This window comes from Podarcis filfolensis, assembly GCF_964270895.1.
Source record: "Podarcis filfolensis genome assembly, chromosome: 1".
In the NCBI taxonomy this organism is placed as follows: domain Eukaryota; kingdom Metazoa; phylum Chordata; class Lepidosauria; order Squamata; family Lacertidae; genus Podarcis; species Podarcis filfolensis.
In genome coordinates, this window is record NC_139604.1 from 75,811,382 (window position 1) to 75,826,238 (window position 14,857).

A 14,857-nucleotide genomic window follows, 5' to 3' on the forward strand; every position below is an offset into this window, starting at 1 on the left:
TCTGTATGGATATTGCAGTCACAGGAGAAAGATCCACATGGCTGCAGGATTCACATACAGAGTTCTGGAGTGACAGCTGCAGAAGTGACTCCTCAATCATGTTTCTATGTACTGTATATGAAAGGACCTGTAGATGTGGTTATCAAAAATCACTCTTAATTTTGCTCCCCTCTCCCTGTATATTGGTCCTGGTTTACAACCTCCAAACAATGGGATATATAGTAGACTTGTGTGATTTCCTTCTGTTTCACTGTTTTCTGTGAAGTTTGACAGGCAAAGGTTAGCAGTAACAAGAAATTGTCTCCAAATCCAAAGACGTAAAATGGTTTGAAATAGGCTTGTAAGGCAGTGTTTTGCTTAGAGGAAATCAAATTTCCATGGAATGAACCACAGGCACAGGTCCAATATATATTTAGCCATTGTCATATCTTCTTGCCACTCTAAGAATGTTTTAGTCAAAAGATACTAGTTAACATTCAAAATATGGAAAGTGAGGTGATTAAATCATATGTTTTGCCTGCATGGCAGGATTAATCACTCTTCTACTTACACTAAGGAATGCTACCTTCTGAGATTCCTGTTTTCAGAGCTGGGCTGAGACACTTGGCGACTGTGACATAAAATGAAAATAGCAGGGGCCTTGCAATCTTCTATGCACATAAATAAAAGCTGCCTTTTAATGATGCCCAGAATTTGCCATGAGATGTCAACCTTGTGCCTGCTGCGGTGCAATTATCTTTGGGTTTCCTATAGTGAAGATTGTCTTACCTTACACTGTCACCGGGTTCCTTTGACATTATTTACAGCTCAAGACAGATTGACTTCTTCCACATTCCAAGAGAAAGAAGCAGTGGACATCAGAGGGAGGGAGGGAAGAAGGAAAGTAGACTAGAGAAATAAATGTGCGTGTGTCCCCTCTCTCCATGGCTCTGAGCAAAGAAGTAAAACAACAGGGTATGTACTGAAGTTGTGTAGAATTGCAGAACACCTAAGAAATTACCTCCTATATTATGACCAGCTACTGATTACTGAATTCATATAAATGTACTGCAAAGTCAGTAGCCTCTTCGTGCGTATGGAAATCTCTCCCATCAGAGCTTTATTTATGTGTTAAGATATTTATATTGCAACTTTCCACTTTATTGCTAAAGCAACAAGTGCAGCCTACTTCCTCAAACTATAAAACACTCAGGGAGTGGGGTGGAATCCCTAGAAATACAGTGGTACCTTGGTTCTCAAACGCCTTGGTTCTCAAATACCTTGGTTCTAAAACGCCTTGGTTCTCAAACACCTGAAAATCCAGAAACAAGTGTTCCAGTTTTCGAACATTTTTCAGAAGCTGAATCTCCAATGTGGTTGTTGGCTATTGTTTCCAGGGCACCTGCACCAATCAGAAGCTGTGCCTTGGTTTTCAAACATTTCAGAAGTCAAACAGACTCCCAGAACGAATTATGTTTGGCACTTTTGTTTTTGCTATTTATTTTGCATTTTTGTTTTTGAGGATTTTTCAGTTAATTTGTTTTTGTGACTGTGTGGAACCCAGTTCAGCTACTGATTGATTGATTGTGTGAATGCGGAAATGGATGAAAGCCCCCCATCCAAACAATGCAGTGCAGGTAGGAAAAGAAATTAATTTTAATTTTTATCATCTACAATACTGTCTTATTTATTTTATAGCACAGTTATTGCTTTCATTTTATGAATCAATGGTCTGATTAGATAGTAAAATTCATGTTAAATTGCTGTTTTAGGGGTTGTTTTTAAAAGTCTGGAACTGATTAATCCCTTTTGCATTACTTTCTATGGGAAAGCACGCCTTGGTTTTGGAACGCTTTGGTTTTGGAACGGGCTTAAGTAACGGATTAAGTTTGAGAACCAAGGTACCACTGTATATAGTAGATTTTGAAAAGCGAGCATTAGAATCCTTCTCAAGTTCCATATGATTTCTGTCTCCCCACCCACCCCAGCCTAACTCAGCAATGGAATGACATTTTTGAAGGATTGGAGTTTCATGATTGTTTTAGTTAGCATTTTAACCCATTGCTACCCAGGAGGATTTGGGCTGGAGATTCAAGTTCATGAATAGCAAGAAATTATCCTCACTCCTCCATGCTTTAAGTCCTTCAAAAATGAAGCCATGGCAGTTCAACAGACAGGACGTTCCTCCACAAAACCACAACATTCTTCTGCTGATGCTGAAATAGCAATCGCAGTACACTGTCAAACTGATGCATTTTTTGACTGATGACTGCAGCATACAAAACAGGGCAAGCCTGGACTTCAAACCCCTCTTGACTTTAACTGACCAAGAAAACCCTCACAAAAACACAATCCCCTGAAAACAGAAATAGAAACAGAGATATCTGGGGTGCGGAGTTGGATATTCCAACAGCAGGAAAATGTTAACAGTATTGTAAAAGGCGGGGGGGGAGGTGGTTGCTATATTGGCACACAAAATGCAAGCAAACACACACAAAGAATTCAGACAAAAGTAGTCACAATCCATTTATTTATATACCATGTTTCCCATGGATTTGTGCTCAAAGTACTTTATAAAAAGTAACCATATAATTACCAAAAAAAAAAAATTCCTTCCAGTAGCACCTTAAAGACCAACTAAGTTAGTTCTTGAACTAACTTAGTTGGTCTTTAAGGTGCTACTGGAAGGAAAAAAAAAATTTTGTTTTGACTATGGCAGACCAACACGGCTACCTATCTGTACATATAATTACAATAACAGTAAAAGATACATTGATGATAATACATATCTACAATTGAGATTCTGACTAAACATTCTGATGGTAAGCTGTTTCACAGTGGAACTGTCTCCTTCGGAAGGTAGTGGACACTCCTTCATTGGGAGTTTTTAAACAGGAGTTGAATGGATTCTTTAGCTGTGATTTCTTCAATGGCTAGATGTCCTTTGTGGTCCCTTTCAACTCCACAGTGCTATGAAGCAACAAGAAACAACTTACTGGGCAGGGCAGAGCTACTATGCTAGCTTCTCCACATGTGGGTCTCTGTTGCATACCTGGGAAGAGGAAAGGGAGAGGCAGCAGGGAGGTTGGCATGGTGCAAATGCACTGGCAGGAGCACCCAACTGGCTCCACGGCTGCATTTGTCCCATAAACAGATCCCTGTGTTGCAATATAGACAAGCTGAACAATGTAACACAACACAGTGGCCAATAACAATGGCACTAAACACTATTTATAGACTAATACAAATGATCAGAAATTACAACCAAAGTCTCTAAATCTTCTTCACCAGTCATGATAGAATGATTCAAAAGTTCGATATATACATAATCTGTCACCAAATATCACTGGAAAAGAGTTTCTGGATAACCAATCTGTTTTGTTCAATGCTTCATCAGCCAATCTTGATCAATTCTTCATCAACCAGACTTGTAAGAATTAATATGAGAAGGATGCAGTTCAGTTTCTTAACAAGCCAATCTTACATGTAAGCAAATATAAATGCTGTAGAAAATAGGCTCTGGATCAGTGTTCATATGATACTGTAGTGACTACAGTGTCATATGAGCACTGATGAAGAATTGATCAAGATTGGCTGATGAAGCATTGAACGAAGCAGATTGGTTATTATGTATACAGTGGTACCTCGGGTTACGGACACTTCAGGTTACAGACGCTTCAGGTTACAGATTCCGCTAACCCAGAAATAGTACCTTGGGTTAAGAACTTTGCTTCAGGATGAGAACAGAAATCGTGTGGCGGCAGTGGGAGGCCCCATTAACTAAAGTGGTACCTCAGGTTAAGAACAGTTTCAGGTTAAGAACGGACCTCCAGAACGAATTAAGTTCTTAACCCGAGGTACCACTGTATATTGAACTTTTGAATCATTCTTCCGCGACTTGTGAAGAAGATTTAGAGACTTTGGTTGTAATTTCTGATCATTTGTATTAGTCTATGAAGTGTTTAGTGCCATTGTTATTGGCCATCGTGTTATGTTATATTGTTCAGCTTGCAGTTGTCCCATGGCGCCCGCCCCTCCCACCTCTCCCTCCTGGTAAGCAACAGTGAGCCACCTGCTCACTGCTCACCTCCGCCACACCTGCTTCTGTTACTCAAAGCGTGTTTCAATTATGAGCACTAAGAATTTGACAATTAGTAAGTCACTTAAAATAGATAAAAGGAGATGAAGTGAGCATACAGGCAATTAATATCCCAAAGTAGCCATAAAGCGTCTGACAGTAGTAATGGCTTGTAGGCTCCCCTGGTCAGCTCACTAAGGGTTTTGAGAATTACGTGAACAATATATCTGTTTACGAGGGCTTTTAATTTGACTGTTGACACTGTGGAAAGGTTTGCTGCGGATCTCTTAATGATGAGAGGCTTTTCTTGCTTTCTTTTTGCTGTTGATTATAGAGGGAATGTGCATGCTTAGGTTAAGATGGGTTATTATCATAGGAGAATAGGAACACAGGAAGCTGCCTTATACTGTGTCAGTCTGCTGGTCCCTTTAGCTGAGTATTGGCTACACCAGCCGTTCTTAACTTTGGGTCCCCAGATGTTGATGAACTACAACTCCCATTATCCCTAGCTAGCAGGACTAGGGGTCAGGGATGATGGGAGTTGTAGTACAACATCTGGGGACCAACGGTTAAGAAAAGTTGGTCTATACTGACTGGCAGAAGCTCTCCAGGGTTTCAGGCAAAAAACCTTTTTCTCTGCTCTACCCAGAGATGCCAGGGGTTGAACTCGGAAACTTCTGCAGATGCTCTGCCACTAAGCTATGGTCCTTGCTTGTATATGTGCTGGCTGTTTAGTAGTGTTCTGAAGTAGAAGTTTTAATTGCCTGAAACTTGCATTTTGTTCACTATCTTTTGATGCGTGTACTTTGTAAGCTGGTCGTAGGAAGAAAGTTTCTTTTCTTGAAAAGCAGGATATAAAACTTTTAAATAATAATAGTTATAGGGAAGCAATTGGGAGTGGAGTGGGGCAGGAGGAACATAATTTTGAGCATTGGAATGGCTGGGAAGAAAGGATGAAACCTCAAGTGGCTTTGCACTACTTTGAGGGGACAGAGTGATGTTACAACATATATAAAATATAGCTCCAACCTATGGCTCAATCCCTAGTGCCAGAAGCAGCTGGCTGAGCGGGGCAGAATGGTTGAATGGTTTGTAAAATAAAAATTCTAACATGGGTATGAACCCAAGCGATCCACAAGACTAAACCAAAGCTCTGTTTTCAGGGATGGGGAACATGTGGCTTTCCAGCTCTCATCTGCCCCAGCTAGTATGAATGTGGTCAGAAGTAATGGGAGTTCAAATTCACCAACATCTGGAGGACCATGGGTTCCCAGTCCTGCTCAAGATGGAAAAAACATCTGAAAAGTGCACTAAGAAAGAAGTATGGTGAAGACCTTGACCATCAAGGTTCTTGCCCACCTTTCTAAGTTAGCAGAATAAGGCAGATTTCTATTTCCCTCTGTTGCTAAATGGAGAAATTCACACCCTAAGCAAAAAGCCACTTTCCCATATCCCGTACCATACCGATGCTGGCTAGGGCCGATGAGAGTTGTAGTCCAAAATATCTGCAACATCTGTGCTTGTAGGAAGCTTCCTCTGTCTTCACATTTCCTAAGCAGCAGAGCTCAAAGAAGCCTGTCACATACTAATAGTACCTGAAGTTTAAGGGATAGATTATACTCATGGCAAACTACTTCCATAAAGTTGAAAACCTTGTTATATAGCCCCATCTTGTGGAACAAGGAAGAAAAAGTAACTGATTTTATAATAACATAGGCAGGCTTCCCAGGAAATTAAATATTATGCCCACTTGAAAGGAGTGCAATCTGAATTATGTGATAACAGTTTGTCAGCTATGCTAAAGTGTTGCTAGAATTTCCAGAGAAGTGGTAGGATGTGATTTACACTGCTATAGAAAATGTTCCAACTTTGCTTTGCATTTCAGCAAATGCAAAGTTTCTTACATTGATGTAAAGCATTAAGAAGTGACATTTTTGATAATGCTACTTGATGAAAACTGCTCACCTTCACTGCGAAGCAAGATTTTACAAAATTGGCTAATGCAATTACCCAGCTCCAAGATTACCGAAAAAGCCATTATCATGAACTGAAAAGCATTAACCTTATTTGACCTCAAAGTCAAAGTATACGTGGTATGCTATTACCAAAAACTAGCACCCTGAGTAATTGAGGAAAGTACATTCCACACAGATAAGCTTAAATGATTATCACTATTAATAACCAGAGACAATATTCTTTCCTAATTAAGGCAATCAGCTCAATACCCTCAACATGACTTGTGATCCATACTGGGCCTGCTTATTTAGTGTCGTAATACAGAATGCAGCATATGGTTTTGAATGGGGGGGAAAGGAGCAGTGGGATAAAATAGGACCATTGTGTCCTGTATATAGGTTAGGCAGCAGCTTAGTGTTTGAGGTGTAATACTAACAATATTTTATGCAAATGACAGGACCACACTGGTCAACAATCACTGTGCTTCCCCCTTGATCCAGATCTCTCGTTTAATCAAGAAGCTTTCTTTCCTTCTGCTCAGATCCTGCCCTGACACCCCATCCCTCAGAGCTGACCCAGGCTCGATATTTTATTTTATTTTTAAGCAAAAGAAATAATGGCACCCATGGAATATCTGGAGGATATATGGATATGGGCACTTCCAGGCCATCACTATTTTCAGGTGCAATTCAATCATAAACAGTATCAGCAAATTCAGATTCCACAATTATATTTCATTGGGAGATCTTACACAAGAAACCTGCTTCCCCAGATGATCGGACATTTTGCAATGAGAGTATGGGACGGCACTTGTTTTGATACATCATCCAACTTCCCCACAAACAATTCAGATGAAGGCTTATTAAATAACCAACATCATCTAATTTCTCTGCAAACAAATCAGGATGAATGTTCAAGAAACTGGTCATCTGAAAGCAGCCTATATCTGGAGAGTATATCAGTATCTAACTTCTTTCCCTCCACATTTCCCAAAGACTTGGCCAGAGTATAAGAAGAAGAAAAACTCCTATGAGGTCTGTAAGCAAAATGAAACCTGGTGGAGGAAGATGTAAGAGAGCAGGCAAATAAAACAATCACAGTGGATGGTGATGAATATCCCCCTTTCCTTTCCTGTTTCCTTTCCTTTTCTTTTCTTCCATGTATTTAAGTCAATGGATGCCACCAGAACTGCTGCCAAATCTGGACGATCCCAAGTCATATGGCAGTTGTGGGTAGCATTATGTTCCATTACAAGTTGCCTCAATGGAAGTCATGCCACCTTGGTTTCGTGGTAGTGGCACAGTGCAGGACAGTAGCTGGAAGCCACAAAATGCCTCTCTGCTTAGAATATGTGTGCCTCCGTTAAATGCTATGTATGGGAATTTATGAGCCAGGCTAGGGGGGTTGGATTCTTGTAGGCTACTGATGCTGTTAGGCTTCATTTGCCACTGGTGTGTATGAGACAGTCTGTCATTCAAATTAACACAGATGGGAGGTGGTGCCAACAACTATACCCTTTCCTTGAAACCTGAATGGAGTGCCCAAGTCTACAGGAAGCTCCATTCAGACATTTAATGAGCATGTGTAAGTCAGGGATGGAAGAACTAGCAATCATGATTCTGCCTCTCTGGCCCAGCCCATTAACTGGAACATACTTTTTGAATGCTCCTGTTGTCATAGCTTCTTAGCATGAGTGGGATGCAGGCATAGAGCACCATGCTCTCAGCCCTTGCAGTTTGTAGCATGCCCAGAAAATGCAAATACAATAATCTTAAAAAGCAGAAGACGCCACTTGTCAGATCTTCAAAGCCAGCTGGATGGGAAAGCAGAAAATATATGGAATGGCACCGTCCTATAACTAGTCGAGGATGTGAACTAAATGAACTAAAAGCTGTGCCATGCTCTCCCATCTTTATGGCCCCTGTAATATATTTCCCCCAGTGTTCTAGCCGTATATCTCAAGGAATAAATGGACACCAAATCATTTCATGCAGTGCTTTTTCACAGCTGTTGCTCGCTGTTGCACGGCACAGCTCTCTTGCAGTGGGAAAACCCACACTGATTCATGCTGCGGAGATTAAAATATTCCCAGAAGTCCTTTCACATTTATCTTTGTTTTACAAAAGATTATACTTCTGCTGTTCCTGTTTTGCATTGCTGTTGCATTTATCTGCTCAAAAACCCCTCTCTGAAGTTCCAGGCATGGGGCAAAACTGAATAGTACCAAGAGTTTGCCCAATGTGGAAGGGAAACCTTAAGCATAAACTCCACTCTAAAAGTTGCGGCCAACTAAGTCCTCAGCAGAGGAGACCCACTGAAATGAATTGGATATGACTAACTGAAGTCCACTGATTTCAGTGGCTCAACTTTGCCTATGAAGTGTCTGAAACATTTTCTGGTTTGTGGGTGAGATCTTAATTTCTCCATGTTTGGCGGGCCAAATCTGACAGGTGGGCAGGGTCTCTCCCCTGATCAGGTGATGCTATGCTTTACAGCATTGATTGTCAGGATTTTAAAGTGCAGCATGGACTATTTGAAAGCCCTTTATATTAAAATAATAATAATAATAATAATAATAATAATAATAATAATAATAATAATAATTTTATTTGTAACCCGCCCTCCTCGGCTGGAGCAGGGCTCAGGGTGGCTAGCATCATAAAACTAACACAGTATGCAAAGAACATAAAAACATAAAAACAGACAATTAATTAAAATACATCTTAAAATTAGTTCAGAGCAAATTAAAATCTGGACAGATGGCAGTCCACGGGTAAAATTGAGAGTGGTTAATATTCTCCAGGGCCAACTGTTATCACTGGTCTTATAAAGGACCTGTGAGAGAGTTAGGAGACCTCTTTAATCATAGCTGTCAACGTTTCCCTTTTTTTAAGGGAAATACCCTTATTCCAAATAGGATTCCTCGCAAGAAAAGGGAAAAGTTGACAGCTATGCTCTTTAATGCTTGTTCTTATACAGAAAGAAAAGAATCAGACTGAACCCCAACCAAAGACCTGGTGGAACAGCTCCGTCTTGCAGGCCCTGCGGAAAGATGTCAATTCCCACAGGGCCCTGGTTTCTTGGGAGAGAGTGTTCCACCAGGCCGGGGCCACAGCCGAAAAGGCCCTGGCTCTGGTCGAGGCCAGTCTCCCTGGGGCCTGGGATTTTCAGGGTGTTATTATTTGCAGACCTTAAGGTCCTCCGTGGGGCATACCAGGAGAGGCAGTCCCATAGGTACGCGGTTCCAAGGCCGTATTGGGCTTTAAAGGTTAAAACCAGCACCTTAAACCTGATCCTGTACTCCACCGGGAGCCAGTGCAGCTGGTATAACACCGGATGAACGTGCTCCCATGGTGAGGACCCCGTAAGGAGTCTCACCACGGCATTCTGCACCCGCTGGAGTTTCTGGGTCAATTTCAAGGGCAGCCTCACGTAGAGTGAATTACAATAATCAAGCCTGGAGGTGACCATCGCATGGATCACCGTGGTGAGGTGAGGGCAAGAGATATAAATGCTGAGTGCATCTTATATACGTATCTATCCTGAAACACAAGAATTATTCCACGTCTCTTTTTATGTTCCATGCTATGAACACAACCTTGAATCTTTATTTATAGGATATTTTTCCCCCTCCTCTTGTCGGGTTTTCTCATTTATAAAGTTTCTGTGCTTTCATCTCCATTCATCAGTTCTGAACATGACCAGTTCCATCAATTAATCCAACTCCTGTTCCCTTCCTCCTCTGATCATCCATCAGTTATAGCAATCACGTTTGAAACTCTGTTCGCTATGTATTTCTACTGCTGTTAAAAAGTATTAGCAAAAAAGTCATCATCTGTCTAAACATCAGTTTAAGGTTGCTATGATCCTTGAGAGGGCAGGACAGGTCTAAGAGCCTAGGGAACAAGAGGGAGAAAAGAAGATACAGAGAGTTATGGGAAGCCTAGGAAAGACAAGATGGAAAGTATGACCCAAAGGAACGAAGAGAAGAGGACAATCGCAAAGGGAGGAGTCTAAGAAGAAAAAGAACACCAAAGAAGCTTTCAGGCTGTCATGAATTCCCAGTGGGATCTGAACTCACATTGCACAATAAAAGTTGACTAGGGTTCCTGCGCAACAAATCAATTCCCCCCAAAGATTTGACTTTTTATGATAAGGAAATTGAAGGAGAAAATGCACTGTGAAGTGTTGGATAACACTTGCTTTGGGGCAACTTCATATAACCTCCCCACCAAAAAAAAATCAGAATGACTGTGCATTAAATAGCCAAGGTTGTCTAGCCTCTCTTCAAACAAATCTGTCTGAATGAACAGGTCATCTGGAAGTGAGTCAGGAGGTCAGAGATAAAGGGAGCTGGATCATGTACATAATGAACAGAAACAATCAGCCAAGTTGCAGCAGAAGCGGATTTAGGGGGAGTGTGACTGGTTCACCCACAGTGAGCACCACAAAAATGACTTAGAATGGAAGGTAAGAGGCAAAGGGGTGCTGAATTTTGGCATTGCACAGGGCGCTGCTGAAATTTGAAAGCCCAAAGTCCACCACTGAGTTGTAGCCTGTAGTAACAAATTAAAGCCATATTGGTCTTGCTAAACAAAAATAGTTAAAATAATTGTTTTTGAAAATAATAACATTAAAAATCACAGAACAAATTAATGTATTTGTTGTGTACTGAAGTTCTCACCCTGGGCCAGCAGGGGGATACTGTAGATAGTTATGCAAATGAAGGATCGAAAGTGACATTCAGTGATTGAATAGTTTGTATGCAAATGAAGGATCGAAAGTGACGTTCAGTGATTGGATAGTTTTGGAAAGTTGCTACAGTTACGTTGTTCTGGAGCTCTATATAAGCAGGCTGACTGAGCTCTTCAGTTCAGTTCTGTTCCAGCTTACAAATAAAGAGCTGCTTTGGAAGAATCGCTGTGTCATCTGATATGTTCACCCACAACTTAACAGTATTTATTTGAACAAATCAGTGTTTAGGTTGCTTTCACAACATGTAGGCTTGGTAGAACTATCATACAAACACACTGCAAATGCATATTAGTTTTCAGAAAGAAGTGACAGGGTGTTCTGTGGTGTATTTAACCTGTTGGTCCATTATCCTAATATTCCAGCTGGTCTCCACTGTCCTGTAGATTATCAATGCCAGAATTAGAAATCAACTTGCTTTGAATGTAAACTCAAAGCTTATCGAACAGCCTTACAAAATGCCATTATACTACAGCATAATTAGGTAGGTACTGTATTATAATGACGTTTTGTAAGTCTGTGTGTGAAGGAAATTACCACATAAAATACAATGGACAAAGATTATTGAGTTGCCACAGTGCCATATGGCCAGGGGTACAAATACCTGCCCATCTCACACATACCCATAGCAGAATCCGGATTTTAAAATAATCAAGTGTTTTGGTCCAATAGCCATTTTCTATATATGGTTCTTCACAGCTGGTTCAGTTGTAACCTGTCCCCCCGTCCCACCCTCTTTAGAAAACAATATATTTGAACTGAAGTGTTCAAAACAACTTACAATCACAAAAGCAAGGTGGTTCAAGTGTCAATAGCCAGGGTATTTAGACCACGTACAGAGCCAATGAACATCTCTAGCATATAGTAACAGCTCAGTAATCTGTAGGTGCAACTGCTCCTCTCATGCACACAAACCATAGCATGGAGTTGTTGTGCCTTTTGGAAAATAGACACTGTATGGATGGGGCAGCGGGAATATCTCTGTCTTTTTATTGGAACTTGAGAGACTTGGGGGAAGAAAGATGACTTGAATGAGATAAATGTCACACACACCCCAACTCAAATCTATGAATGATGGCTAATCTACTTTAACAGCTTTGTTGTTGTTTAGTCGTGTTTGACTCTTCGTGACCCCATGGACCAGAGCACGCCAGGCACTTCTGTCTTCCACTGCCTCCCGCAGTTTGGTCAAACTCATGCTGGTAGCTTCGAGAACACTATCCAACCATCTCGTCCTCTGTCGTCCCCTTCTCCTTGTGCCCTCCATCTTTCCCAACATCAGGGTCTTTTCCAGGGAGTCTTCTCTTCTCATGAGGTGGCCTTTAACAGCTATTATTTAACTTTAACAGCTATTATTTTACAAAAGAGGAAGATCATACCAATGGATTTAGCAGTCTACTGTTATGTGGAAGTAAAGCAATTAGCGCTTCTTGGTACCACCAAATCCCAAGCATCACTCAAGAGAAACTAGAAGATACTCTGTGTCAAACAGCTAATTACAGAGGAAACAATTTGTGTGTGGAATTCAGACTTGAATATTGGCTTCACCAGGATGAACTGGAAATTAATTTGAACACTGTACTTGCTTAACTAGTGCCCTTTCTCCCTACATATCTTGCTTCACTTCTGCTGTGCTCCCTCAAATCCTATATACCTGAAAAAGGCTTGACATTACAAGCAGAGGATGATCTATTAGAAACCACTTTGAACTGAAATTGAAATATTCTCCTCTTCACTATGAAGTGAATACTAAAGACATATATCAATCTATAAACCTGTCTGCATTGATTGGCTATTATTTATATGGAGGTGTTCTCTCAATTCTAGTTTGTTCAAAGGCCACTCAAATTGCAATTTGAAAAACACATCAAGGGGAAAGCAATCTTTTTACACTCATCATCAAGATAATTGAATAAAGCATTAAGGTGCTCAGTCATTTTTCTGTCTAAGTAATGGTTATTATCTCAAAAGAACTGGGAGAAGCTTTACTGTTCATCAAGTCCAATTCCAGAAGGTTATAACCTTGTGGTATTATCTCAAGAGATTACACTAATCTCTTTTAGAGCATTTTTCATTGATGGGCCCCCAGTGACCAAACCTTGGCAGCTTCTCACTTTCCGGCAATTTTCCCATTGACGTTGTTGTTTTTATATGGGGGGGAGGGGGACTGATGGATTAGGGAAAACCTCAAGAATCCAAAGATTCTGAAAAACTATTTCTGTGCAAAGAATACTGATTACTACACTAGCAAGTATTGTTCTAGCTTTGTTTTGTCCGTTTTTGTTGCCATCTTGTTGCTTAAAATGACAGAAATTGAGCCCAAAAGTCCAATCATCATCAATGGCAAAGGACAACCAGGTGCCAGTACATGATTGGAAGCCAATCCCCATAGCAAGGGAGAGGGTAATTATTCATCATCATCATAACTGTAGTAGTAACAATTCACTTGATATCCTGCACAACAGAGGTTGAGGACATTAGGACCAGGGGCCAGATTCAGTCCTCCATCCCTCTCTAGTCAGTTCTTGTGACTCTCCATAGGCACCACCCCTCACCAGCTCTGTGCCTTCCTTGACTGCATTTGGCTTGTCTACATCCTCAACTGAAGAAAAGCCTAGGTCTTTCCACTTTCACTTCTTTTATTTCTTCTGTCCCTCTGTTGCATTGTTACTCTTACCCCCTCCCTTCTACTCAAAATGTACATTACAGTGGTACCTCGGGTTACATACGCTTCAGGTTACAGACTCCGCTAACCCAGAAATATTGCTTCAGGTTAAGAACTTTGCTTCAGGATGAGAACAGAAATTGTGCTCCAGTGGCGCGGTAGCAGCAGAAGGCCCCATTAGCTAAAGTGGTGCTTCGGGTTAAGAACAGTTTCAGGTTATGTATGGACCTCCAGAACAAATTAAGTACTTAACCCAAGGTACCACTGTATAATCTGTCCAAGGAAGGGTACACAGTTCATCTCCACTGCTCAGATTTCAGGAGACAGTTTGAAGGCACATGTAATATGGCAACTTTGCTGAAGTGAAGCAGGTCACATCTGTACCTAGCCGGGTGGCTGCCTGAAAACACAATTATCTCATGAAAAAAGAGAGATGCAATGCACTGAAGTTTTTTAATAAAGTTATTCGGCAAGACACAATCTACATTAAACTGGCATCATATATGGTTGTGGCAGAACCTTGCATACAAAATACTGAACACACACACACACACACACACACACACACACACAAACCAACCTATAACTGAAAGGTGTACCAATTTATGGGATTAGTTACAAGTGTGAACCCATGAGTGAAAGGTGTGGGGCGCGCAGTCATGAGTAAAAAGGAGGGAGACATGCCTTCATGGAATACCAGCAACTAATATTCAGAATAATCACTGTCTCCAATCATGTCTCCAATTATTTTATTTGTCTTGAATCTTCCAACATTCAGCTTCATTGGATGTCTATGAGTTCCAGTGTTAGGAGAGAAATTTTTTTCCTAGCCACTTTCTCCATGCCATGCATAATTTTATAAATGTTTAGTTGGGATCCATCTGTCTCAGGAGAAAATGGAAGAATGAACCTTTGGGAGTGACGTCAAACCATCCAGTGCCTGCTATGGCTGTAGAGGCTGATATGGGAGAGACATGTTTTGTTGCAGCTGGGGCAGGTGAAGGCTTCCAGTTGTGTTGAAGTAGGTGTACCATAGCATTTATTCTTTCTGCGCTCCTCCCAGCGGTCATCCCTCCCTTGGTCCCTGCTGTGGCTAGACGACCTGTCTCCAGCCACTGTGATCATCTGCAAGGGATTCCCACACAGTGGGATTAATGTTGCCAGCCTTCATGTCACATTTGCAGGCATCTTTGTAACAGACTTCATCTGCCAACAGGCCTGGTGCCTGAAGCCAGCTCCCCATAGAGCACGTCCTTGGGGACCCTGCCACCTTCCATTTTGTGGACATGACCAAGCCAGCGCAGACAGGAGTGCAAACATAACGTGGGTTTGCAAGAGCTCATCTTTGGGTGAGACTCTGCCCTGCCACGCGATGCCCAAAATCTTCCTGACGCAGCGCACATGACAGGCGTTGAGGTGTGGCTCCT

General features: G+C 41.3%; 1 long non-coding RNA gene across 1 annotated transcript in view; it reads left to right on the forward strand.

Annotated features, from left to right (window-relative positions):
* The window catches only part of LOC310756455, a 351,789-nt gene that overhangs the window by 140,808 nt on the left and 196,124 nt on the right, over positions 1 to 14,857 (forward strand). The gene's annotated exons all lie outside the window — the stretch shown is intronic.